General features: G+C 37.9%; 1 protein-coding gene across 4 annotated transcripts in view; it reads right to left on the bottom strand.

The window, feature by feature from the left end:
- AKAP6 (A-kinase anchoring protein 6) overlaps positions 1–12003 on the bottom strand; it is a 574354-nt gene that overhangs the window by 73923 nt on the left and 488428 nt on the right. The window lies entirely within an intron of this gene.

Here is a 12003-nt window from a genome sequence, read left to right as displayed (position 1 = left end):
AAAATTACTTCCAAAGAAGAGTTAGGCAATAGATTTTTTTATATACAGTGGGGAAAATATCTAATAAAAGCTGATTTCAGTACTTTTTGATGAACATACATGGTTACTATAATAGTTTTTTTTAAAAATGTATTTAAGACACATAGAAAGGATTAAATCCTGTCTGGTATCTGTTGATTTTGAAAGTATTTTACACGCTTTTGTTACAGCCAGACTGAATTACTGTAATTCTTTGTTTGCAGCTTTGCCAACAGCATCATTACCTAGTTTGTATGGCTCCAGGACACAGCAGCAGAGATGATCCTGGACCTCTAGGAACCATGGCCTCCTCTCTCATATCTCAAAACTTCCAACATATTCTCTTCTGTCTTTCAACCTTATCTCCTTAAAAATGCGGGTTTTGAAGGACATAGGACATGTGATTATTTACGGTGCCATTTGAGATTGATTATAGTGGACATGGGAAATTCCCTCTAAATGTCTTGGCTAGATGGGCTCTATTTTTATTTCTGGAAATTACACAGTGAGATTTGGGAAAATACTTAAAGCATGTGAACTGCGTTTAGCTCTTTTATTTAATCTATTTTGTAAAAGTACATCAGTGATAGTCCCTTTCAGAGTAATTACTTAGTAACGCTGCATACTTCATAGTTAATTTGAAATCCTGTTAAAGACCCTACTCTAAAATTTTTAATGTCCAAGGTTTAGAACATTGACTTGCTGACTTCCTCTGTTGAGGCGGGGGTGGTGGTCATCAAGAAGACGTGACTATCGGTTTGACCTTCAAGCTGAACCTGGGCAACTGGACTCCTCTTCTCCTCCCCTGTCCTTGGAATATGTGCTCTGCTTGCCTTCCCTGCCCTCAGAAGCTGCCCCAAGGATACGGCCTTGAGATAACAGTGTGGTGATGAGACTATCTGGACTGTGCGTATGACTGAACCCAGTTCAGGCCTCTATATAAACCTTTAAGATTCTGGGGGTGGGGAAATTTCTTGTCTTGGGGTTGCCCATGACAAGCCTCCTAAGTTCCCTTTCCTGTTAAACCTGCCACCTACCAATCTGGAGTGGTCTGCCTCTTTCTTCAGTCTCTTCCTGCCCTCTGTTTGTGGCGGTTGGTTGCAGGTTATACCTGGGAAGCTCCTGAGGAGGTTACAACCCAACATCCTCTAGATGGCTGTCCAAGGAATCAGAAAAGGGATGAGGAACAATAGAGTAAGTCATGAGTTAACATCTTTTTCTCTTTCCAGAAAATAGATCTTTGACCCAAGGACTACTGAGTCTACAGAGTAGTGGCAGATTCTGAAAGACTTTCTAGACCTGACTATTGGCTCTATCACTTATAAACTGTATGAACTTCAGTAACTTCAATTTTCCCTGCCTCAGTTTTCTCATCCATAAGTAGGGGATAATAAACCAGCTGCCTCAAGATGGTGATGAGAATTAAATAAGTGAATGGAGAAACTTAGAAACTGTGACTCACATCTAATGAGCACTCAAAAAGTACTGGTTGTCACTATTACAATTATTAAAAGAATGTTTTCTTCCTCCTAATGCAATTCTTGCATGGCCTCCTTTCCTTAAAGGAGATGCAGATGGTACCCATTCCCATGTTTATGATAATTTTTGTAATCTAGAGCAGGGTCAGAAAACTAAGGTCTGCTAGCCACTGTTGGCTCTTGTAAATAGTTCTGTAAATTAGTTTTATTAAACACACAATATTTATTCATTTACATATTGTCTGTGGCTGCTTTTACACTATAACAGCAGAGCTGAATAACTGTGACAGAGATTGTATTACCTGCTTTTTATAGAAAATGTTTGCCAACCCTTGATTTAGAGTAAAACAGGTTTCAGTGTTTACCGAAGGGTCAGCAAATGACAGAATGGGAGAATACTAAAATTTGAACCCAAAGACCATGGCTTTTGCTCTGTCTCTGCTGCTGGTTGCTGTGTGAATTCAAACAAGTCACATTAACTTTCCATATCTCAAGTTCTTCATTCATGAAAATAAATAAAAACACACATAAGAAGGTGACCACAATTTTCAACTTATATAATTAGGGTAAGGTTTAAATATAATAACATGCATAAAAGTGCTTGGTCAAATTTTTTTTTTTTAATTTTTTTTAATACAGCAGGTTCTTATTAGTTATCTATTTTATACATATTAGTGCATATATGTCAACCCCAATCTCCCAATTCATCCCCACGCCCCACCCCACGCCTTCCCCCCTTGGTGTCCATAGTTTGTCCATAGCCATATCTGTGGCTCTATTTCTGCCTTGCTAACTGGTTCATCTGTACCATTTTTCTAGATTTCACATATATGCACTAATATACGATATTTGTTTTTCTTTTTCTGACTTACTTCACTCTGTATAACCATCTCTAGGTCCATCCATGTGTCTACAAATGACCCAATATCGTTCCTTTTTATGGCTGAGTAATATTCCATTGTATATATATACCACACCTTCTTTATCCATTCGTCTGTCGATGGGCATTTAGGTTGTTTCCGTGACCTGGCTATTGTAAATAGTGCTGCAATGAACATTGGGGTGCATGTGTCTTTTTGAATTATGGTTTTCTCTGGGTATATGCCCAGTAGTGGGATTGCTGGGTCATATGGTAATTCTATTTTTAGTTTTTGAAGGAACCTCCATACTGTTCTCCATAGTGGCTGTATCAATTTACATTCCCACCAACAGTACAGGAGGGTTCCCTTTTCTCCACACCCTCTCTGGTATTTGTTGTTTGTAGATTTTCTGATGATGCCCATTCTGACCGGTGTGAGGTGATACCCCGTTGGAGTTTTGATTTGCATTTCTCTACTAATTAGTGATGTTGAGCAGCTTTTCATGTGCTTCTTGGCCATCTGTATGTCTTCTTTGGATAAATGTCTATTTAGGTCTTCTGCCCAATTTTTGATTGGATTGTTTGCTTTTTTAATATTGAGCTGCAAGGGCTGTTTATATATTTTGGAGATGAAACCTTTGCCCGTTGAATTCATTTGCAAATATTTTCTCCCATTCTGTGGGTTGTCTTTTCATCTTGTTTATGGTTTCCTTTGTTGCGCAAAAGCTTTTAGTTTCATTAGGTCCCATTTGTTTATTTTTGTTTTTATTTCCATTACTCTAGGAGGTGGGTCAAAAAAGATATTGCTGTTATTTATATGAAAGAGTGTTTGTTCTTCCTATGTTTTCCTGTAAGAGTTTTATAGTGTTCGGTTTACATTTAGGTCTTTAATCCATTTTGAGTTTATTTTTGTGTATGGTGTTAGGAAGTGTTCTAATTTCATTCTTTTACATGTAGCTGTCCAGTTTTCCCAGCACCACTTATTGAAGAGGCTGTCTTTTCTCCACTGTATATCCTTGCCTCCTTTGTCATAGATTAGTTGACCATAGGTGCGTGGGTTTATCTCTGGGCTCTCTATCCTGTTCCACTGATCTATATTTCTGTTTTTGTGTCAGTACCATATTGTCTTGATTACTGTAGCTTTGTAGTACAGTCTGAAGTCAGGAAGTCTGATTCCGCCATCTCTGTTTTTTTCCCTCAAGACTGCTTTTGCTATTTAGGGTCTTTTGTGTCTCCATACAAATTTTAAGATTTTTTGTCCTAGTTCTGTAAAAAAATGCCATTGGTAATTTGATAGGGATTGCAATGAATCTGTAAATTGCTTTGGGTAGTATAGTCATTTTCACAATATTGATTCTTTCAATGCAAGAACATGGTGTATCTCTCCATCTGTTTCTGTCATCTTTGATTCCTTTCATCAGTGTCTCATAGTTTTCTGGGTACAGGTCCTTTACCACCTTAGGTAGGTTTATACCTAGGTATTTTATTCTTTTTGTAGCAATGGTGAATGGGATTGTTTCCTTAATTTCTCTTTCTGATCTTTCATTGTTAGTGTATAGGAATGCAAGAGATTTCTGTGCATTAATTTTGTATCCTGCAACTTTACCAAATTCATTGATTAGCTCTAGTAGTTTTCTGGTGGCATCTTTAGGATTATCTATGTTTAGTGTCATGTCATCTACAAACAGTGACAGTTTCACTTCTTCTTTTCCAATTTGTATTCCTTTTATTTCTTTTTCTTCTCTGATTGCCATGGCTAGGACTTCCAAAACTATGTTGAATAATCATGGCAAGAGTGGATACCCTTGTCTTGTTCTTAGAGGAAATGTTTTCAGTTTTTCACCATTGAGAATGATGTTGGCTGTGGGTGTGTTGTATATGGCCTTTATTATTTTGACGTAGGTTCCCTCTATGCCCACTTTCTGGAGAGTTTTTCTCATAAATCGGTATTGAATTTTGTCAAAAGCTTTTTCTGCATCTATTGAGATGATCACATGGTTTTTATTCTTCAATTTGTTAATATGGTGTATCACAATGGTTGATTTGCGTATATTGAAGAATCCTTGCATACCTGGGATAAATCCCACTTGATCATGGTGTATGATCCTTTTCATGTGTTGTTGGATTCTGCTTGCTAGTATTTTGCTGAGGATTTTTGCATCTATATTCATCAGTGATATTGGTCTGTAATTTTCTTTTTTTGTAGTATCTGTGTCTGGTTTTGGTATCAGGGTGATGGTGGCCTCATAGAATGAGTTTGGGAATATTCCTTCCTTTGCTATTTTTGGAAGAGTTTGAGAAGGATGGGTGTAAGCTCTTCTCTAAATGTTTGATAGAATTCATCTGTGAAGCCATCTGGTCCTGGACTTTTGTTTGTTGGAACATTTTAAATCATAGTTTCCATTTCATTACTTGTGATTGGTCTGTTCATATTTTCTATTTCTTCCTGGTTCAGTCTTGGAAGGTTATACCTTTCTAAGAATTTGTCCATTTCTTCCAGGTTGTCCATTTTATTGTAGTAGTCTCTTATGATGCTTCGTATTTCTGCAGTGTCTGTTGTTACTTCTTTTTCATTTCTAATATTATTGATTTGAGTCCTCTCCCTCTTTTTCTTGATGAGTCGGGCTAAAGGTTTATCAATTTTGTTTATCTTCTCAAAGAACCAACTTTTACTTTTATTGATCTTTGCTATTGTTTTCTGTGTTTCTATTTCATTTATTTCTGCTCTGATCTTTATGATTTCTTTCCTTCTACTAACTTTGCGTTTTGTTTGTTCTTCTTTCTCTAGTTCCTTTAGGTGTAAGGTTAGATTGTTTATTTGAGATTTTTCTTGTTTCTTGAGGTAGGATTGTATTGCCATAAACTTCCCTCTTAGAACTGCTTTTGCTGCATCCCATAGGTTTTGGAATGTCATCTTCTCATTGTTATTGGTCTCTAGGTATTTTTTGATTCCCTCTTTGTTTTCTTCAGTGATCTCTTGGTTATTTAGTAACGTATTGTTTAGCCTCCATGCGTTTGTGTTTTTTTATGTATTTTTCCCTGTAATTGATATCTAATCTCATAGCGTTGGGGTCAGAAAAGATGCTTGATATGATTTCAATTTTCTTAAATTTACCAAGGCTTGATTTGTGACCCAAGATCTGATCTATCCTGGAGAATGTTCTGTGTGCATATGAGAAGAAAGTGTAATCTGCTGTTTTCGGATGGAATGTCCTATAAATAGCAATTAAATCTATCTGGTCTATCGTGTCATTTAAAGCTTGTGTTTCCTTATTAATTTTCTGTCTGGATGATCTGTCCATTGGTGTGAGTGAGGTGTTAAAGTCCCCCACTATTATTATGTTACTGTCGATTTCCTCTCTTATAGCTGTTAGCAGTTGCCTTATGTACTGAGGTGCTCCTATGTTGGGTGCATATATATTTATAATTGTTATGTCTTCTTCTTGGATTTATCCCTTGATCATTATGTACTGTCTTTCCTTATCTCTTGTAACATTCTTTATTTTAAAGTCTATTTTATCTGATATGAGTATGGCTACTCCAGCTTTCTTTTGATTTCCATTTCCATGGAATATCTTTTTCCATCCCCTCACTTTCAGTCTATATGTGTCCCTTGGTCTGAAGTGGGTCTCTTGTAGACTGCATATATAAGGATCTTGTGTTTGTATCCATTTAGCGAGTCTGTGTATTTTGGTTGGAGCATTTAATCCATTCACATTTAAGGTAATTGTTGGTATGTATGTTCCCATTACCATTTTCTTAATTGTTTTGAGTTTGTTTTTGTAGGTCCTTTTCTTCTCTTGTGTTTCCCACTTAGAGAAGTTCCTTTAGCATTTATTGTAGAGCTGGTTTGGTGGTGCTGAATTCTCTTAGCTTTTGCTTGTCTGTAAAGCTTTTGATTTCTCTGTCGAATCTGAATAAGATCCTGGCTGGGTAGAGTAATCTTGGTTGTAGGTTCTTCCTTTGCACCACTTTAAATATATCATGCCACTCCTTTCTGGCTTGTAGAGTTTCTGCTGAGAAATCAGCTGTTAACCTTATGGTAGTTCCGTTGTATGTTCTTTGTCGTTTTTCCCTTGTTGCTTTTAATAATTTTTCTTTGTCTTTTTTTTTTTTTTTTTTGTCAATTTGATTACTATGTGTCTCGGCATGTTTGTCCTTGGGTTTATCCTGCCTGGGACTCTCTGCATTTCCTGGACTTGGGTGGCTATTTTCTTTCCCATGTTAGGGAAGTTGTTGATTATAATCTCTTCAAATATTTTCTTGGGTCCTTTCGCTCTCTCTTCTCCTTCTGGGACCCCTATAATGCAAATGTTGGTGTGTTTAATGTTGTTCCAGAGGTCTCTTAGGCTGTCTTCATTTCTTTTCATTCTTTTTTCTTTATTCTGTTCCATGGCCGTGAATTCCACCATTCTGTCTTCCAGGTCACTTATCTGTTCTTCTGCCTCAGTTATTCTGCTATTGATTCCTTCTACTGTATTTTTCATTTCAGTTATTGTATTGTTCATCTCTGTTTGCTCTTTAATTCTTCCGGGTCTTTGTTAAACATTTCTTGCATCTTCTCGATCTTTGCCTCCATTCTTTTTCCGAGGTCCTGGATCATCTTCACTATCATTATTCTGAATTCTTTTTCTGGAGGTTGCCTATCTCCACTTCATTTAGTTGTTTTTCTTGGGTTTTGTCTTGTTCCTTCATCTGGTACATAGTTCTCTGCCTTTTCATTTTGTCTGTCTTTCTGTGAATGTGGTTTTCATTACACAGGCTGCAGGATTATAGTTCTTCTTGCTTTTGCTGTCTGCTATCTGGTGGATGAAGCTATCTAAAAAGCTTGTGCAAACTTCCTGATGGGAGGGACTGGTGGTGGGTAGAGCTGGGTGTTGCTCTGGTGGGCAGAGCTCAGTAGAACTTTAATCTGCTTGTCTGCTGATGGGTGGCGCTGAGTTCCCTCCCTGTTGGTTATTTGGCCTGAGGCGACCCAGCACTGGAGGCTACAGGCTCTTTGGTGAGGCTAATGGTGGAGTCCAGGAGGGCTCACGCCAAGGAGTACTTCCCAGAACTCCCGTCGCCAGTGTCCTTGCCCCCACGGTGAGCCACAGCCACCTCCCACCTCTGCAGGAGACCCTCCAACACTAGCAAGTAAGTCTGGTTCAGTCTCCTATGGGGTCACTGCTCCTTCCCCTGAGTCCCAATGCACACACTACTTGGTGTGTGCCCTCCAAGAGTGGAGTCTCTGTTTCCCCCAGTCCTGTCAAAGTCATGCAGTCAAATCCCACTAGCCTTCAAAGTCTGATTCTCTGGGAATTCCCCCTCCTGTTGCCAGACCCCCAGGTTGGGAAGCCTGACATGGGGCTCAGAAGCTTCACTCCAGTGGGTGGACTTCTGTGGTATAAGTGTTCTCCAGTTTGTGAGTCACCCACCTAGCGGTTATGGGATTTGATTTTATCGTGATTGCACCACTTCTACCATCTCATTGCGACTTCTCCTTTGTCTTTGGATGTGGGGTATCTTTTTTGGTGAGTTCCAGTGTCTTCCTGTCGATGATTGTTCAGCAGTTAGTTGTGATTCCAGTGCTCTCGCAAGAGGGAGTAATTGCACATCCTTCTACTCCGCCATCTTGAACCAATCAGTGCTTGGTCAAATTTAAATTGGTAGCAAATTTGGGACATTAGTCATTGTGAAGGTTACCAAGTCTATCCCATTCATTCTTCTTATGACAGAGCCTCTTGGCTGGTCTAAAGTTGTCCTTCCCAGGCTGGTTCTGGGCCCAGTCCAGTGCTGCAGTCTCCTTTAGCTGGTAACCGATAATTTCTCCCCAATTTGAGTCTTCAGAATAATGAATTTTGTTATGGGATACAAGGAACATATGATTAAGTAATTATTTTCTTTTCTCTCTGAAGGGTCATCATTAAAAAGTAATGCTTTCCAGCCAATGGCATTGAAGCTGCCCGTACACAGCTCTAAGGGGCCCTTTGCCAGCTGGCCTCATTAAATCTCTGATGTGCTCTCTGAGTTTTGTTGTCATGGTGTGTTCACTCTTGGACACTTTTGCATTTCTGTCCCAGGGCTCTTAGGTTCACACCTTCGTGTTTCTCCCATCCTGGGCTTTCACTGTTTCTCATGTAGAATTTTGCCTCATGTCTAACCCCACATTTATCACATTACTGTCTTAGAGAAAAAGAATATTTTCCACAATTGCTTTTTCTCTTTTTCTGAAAACTTAAGATCCTGATCCTTTCTCTCATCCCAGACCAAACTCTGAGAAGGAAACAGTTGTGTCTATAAAGCGACGGATTTTCCTTTTTATATGCAGCACCCTCCCTCCCTGTTCTCCTGGGTAGTGCACTGTGGCTTATCTATCATTACTCTGGGTGTCATATAAAGAAATTCATTCTGTGAAAAGCCTGAGATTTTAGAGAATGGAGAATCATAAAGCTAAACCCTGTGGATAAAGCCTGTCTTCTGTGTTCTGTGTGACTAATGACAGCAGAAGACATTTGGGAACCCACAAGAAGAGGCAGAACATGGCAAAGAGTTTCTGACACATAAAGGTTCTTTAATAACTCTCTTATTTGAGTGGTTTTATCACTTAGAAAGGCAGAGGTTATCTGTTTTCTGGATTTGTGGTAAGTAAAAAGTTTTTATTCTGCATATGCCTATTACCAATTATGATTTCTGACAGGTTATAAACATTATATTACAATATTATTATGTCACAAACATTTGGTTTCATTCTTCCAATGAATGTGGTAATATACAGAACACTTAACTAATCATATACTGAGCACTAAAGAGTAAACAGCTCAGAAATATTCATAATTCTGGTTAGGAAAGACGTTTACTCCAACACACAGAAAGCTTTCTTTAAAAAAAAAAAAAGTGCTGTCATGCTAGATCCACTTAGCTTATCCGATCAAACTCCTCAAGGTCAAAACTTTAGAAGGGACTAGAGCTTCAGGTCATACAGAAAAATCATCAGGGCTCCATATTCTCAAAAAGTTTTAAAAGTTTCAATTTAAAAAATGACACATAACACACCACTGTAAAGCAATTATACTCCAATAAAGATGTTAAAAAAATAAAATAATAAAATAAAAAGTGACACACGGCAAAGAAATTTACACTGATGTTGTACAAAAATGTAAAACGAAAACACAAATATTTTCACCTCCCCAGATCTTTAATAGCTACAGCCATTTGCTATTCTGGCCAAATTGCTGAAGATTGTGACTAATAAACCTTCCACAAAGAACCAATGATATTTAGTTCTGTCCTGCTCTTCCCTTTGAGTCACCTGGCATCTAAGGGCATCCAGTAAATACCAATAAATACCAATTTTGCATAGTAGTTCAGAGAATGGGCTTTAGAGTCAGACAGCTCTGGATTTAAAACCTAATTCTACCACTCATTATATGTGGCCTTGGACACACAAAACTTAACCTCCATGTGCCTGTTTCCATATCTGCAAAATTGGGATCCTAATACTAACCTCATAAGTTGCTGTTAGCATTATATGTATATACTCACAAAGGAATATTACACAATGTCAAAGTAAGTGAATTACAGCCATACTCAATGAGCTGAATGAATCTTGGCATTATAATGTTAAATGAAAAAGAAGTCCTAAAAGATAACATACAGCATGATTACCTTTTAATAAGGTTAAAAACAACTAAAATTAAAAATATTCCTTCTAACTAGAGGAAAGCAAGGAAATAAAGAACATGGGATTCAGGATCATGATTATCTTAGGTAAGGAGAGCAGGGGATGGAATCGGGCTGGGAAAAACACATGATGAGGTATACATCACCATCAAGATCCTGCCTGTTGTTTGGAGTAGGAAAGTCTCTATTTATTATCTTATTTTAAAAATAGCTAAATAAATAAGAGTCGGGCATAAATGTAGTGAGTTTAATGAATGGTGATACTGAAAACATAAACATGCTCTAAGGAAAAAATGTCTTTGAAGAAATAAAAGAGCAAAAAGCATGCGATAATCTCTAGTACTTTTGAAAGAAAAATTCTATGATTATTTGCAGGCACTAAGATGTACATGGTAAATAATAAATTAGGGGTAGTGAATGTTCCCCAGTGGCTACAAAGTATTTGTTAGCAAATGACTAGAACTCTTAGGAATTATTTAATGATTTGGAAGCCTAGAGATTTCTCTAGGTCTCTCTCCGTGTCTCTTAATCTCTTTTAAATTTGTTATGAGGACCTAGCTGAAGATGATGTTGATGACACTGTATAAGCCTACAGCATAAAGCTAATGTCATTTGGCAGGACCCAATTATTATGTAACATAATAATTTGGGCTTATAATGTTGAGATTTCTATCCTTTATGAATGCACCATTACAAAAAGTAGAAATAATGATTTACATATATGAACTCATAACCACATAAGATAAATATTACCAGCATCCCATTTTATAGATGAAGAAACTGAGGCACCAGGGACCATACAAGAAATATGACCAAGGTCACACAACTGACTGGGGCCATTAACCAGTTCACTAAAGCTGCAATATAGATACTATAGAGAGAAAATAAATTTCACAACATCTAGCCTACTGATGACCTGTTAAGTTCAAACAACACAGAGGGAAATATCTGAAGACTCCATCTCCCTGCAATGGGGGGTTAGAGTGAAACAAGCGGAGGTCAAGTAACAAATCATGTGGATGTTAGATTTTAGATAGTGAAACCCATTTGCCTTGGCAAGAGACTTTTTAACTTCTGGTTTTAACTTCAACTCAGTGGCAGACAAGGAGTTCAAGTAAAACAATGTGTAGATGTGTAATGCAGACAGTTTACTGAGAAGTACTGTGGTCTTACCTTGGAGGGGGCCTCCTCTTGGGTTATGCAGGTGAGCAAGGGGGGCCTGTCTGTCTGGCACAGGGAAGGTGAACTACATGTGACTACATTCTCTGATATGTAGATTGCTGGAAGACTGCAGAGCAGAATGTGAGATGAATAAAACCTGGTCCTAGAAGGCTTTGAGAAGAAATAGTTGCTTGGTCTCAAGAAGTTCTTTTCTTCTTGATTTTCCCCTTTCTCCTCTTTCAGACCTTTTAAGCCAGCAAATTCATGTTTGCAACCCCAAAGCCTTAGGCTGACACCAGCCAGAGTTCAAATAATCACTGCTTTTACAGGAGGGTTCAAGCAGTACAGGCTAGTGTGGCCAATGAGAACAAAGATTTGAATTTTAAACTGCTTTTGAATAGATATTGTGTAAACCATGGGAACAAACGAGGGGAACACTTCTTCTTCATGGACATACAACGAACATGTACACAGCCATGTTGCTAAGTTTGACATTTTTCTATAGTGGAAACTGCCTCTAATGTAGGAAACACTTTTACTTTATTTCTTCCTTCCATAAATAGTTGATTCTTTCATATGTAAAAATTATGTTTCCTTTTGTTAGCATTAATGGTCTTATATTAAATCATGTGTTTTTATCATATCAACTTATGGAAGTATTTTTAGCCACATTATTTATAGAACATTTAGGTCTGCCTTTCAAAGTCCTCAGTAATCTTTAGTGTTTGCTGGTCTGCTTTTAATTTATCAAAGCCCTCCTTCAACAGGCATTGCACAAAACACACAAGCAGCAGAGATTTCCCCTATACAATGTGTATTTGATAT

Source organism: Balaenoptera ricei, chromosome 2, assembly GCF_028023285.1.
Source record: "Balaenoptera ricei isolate mBalRic1 chromosome 2, mBalRic1.hap2, whole genome shotgun sequence".
Taxonomy (NCBI): domain Eukaryota; kingdom Metazoa; phylum Chordata; class Mammalia; order Artiodactyla; family Balaenopteridae; genus Balaenoptera; species Balaenoptera ricei.
This window is presented reverse-complemented; position numbering and strand designations above follow the sequence as displayed.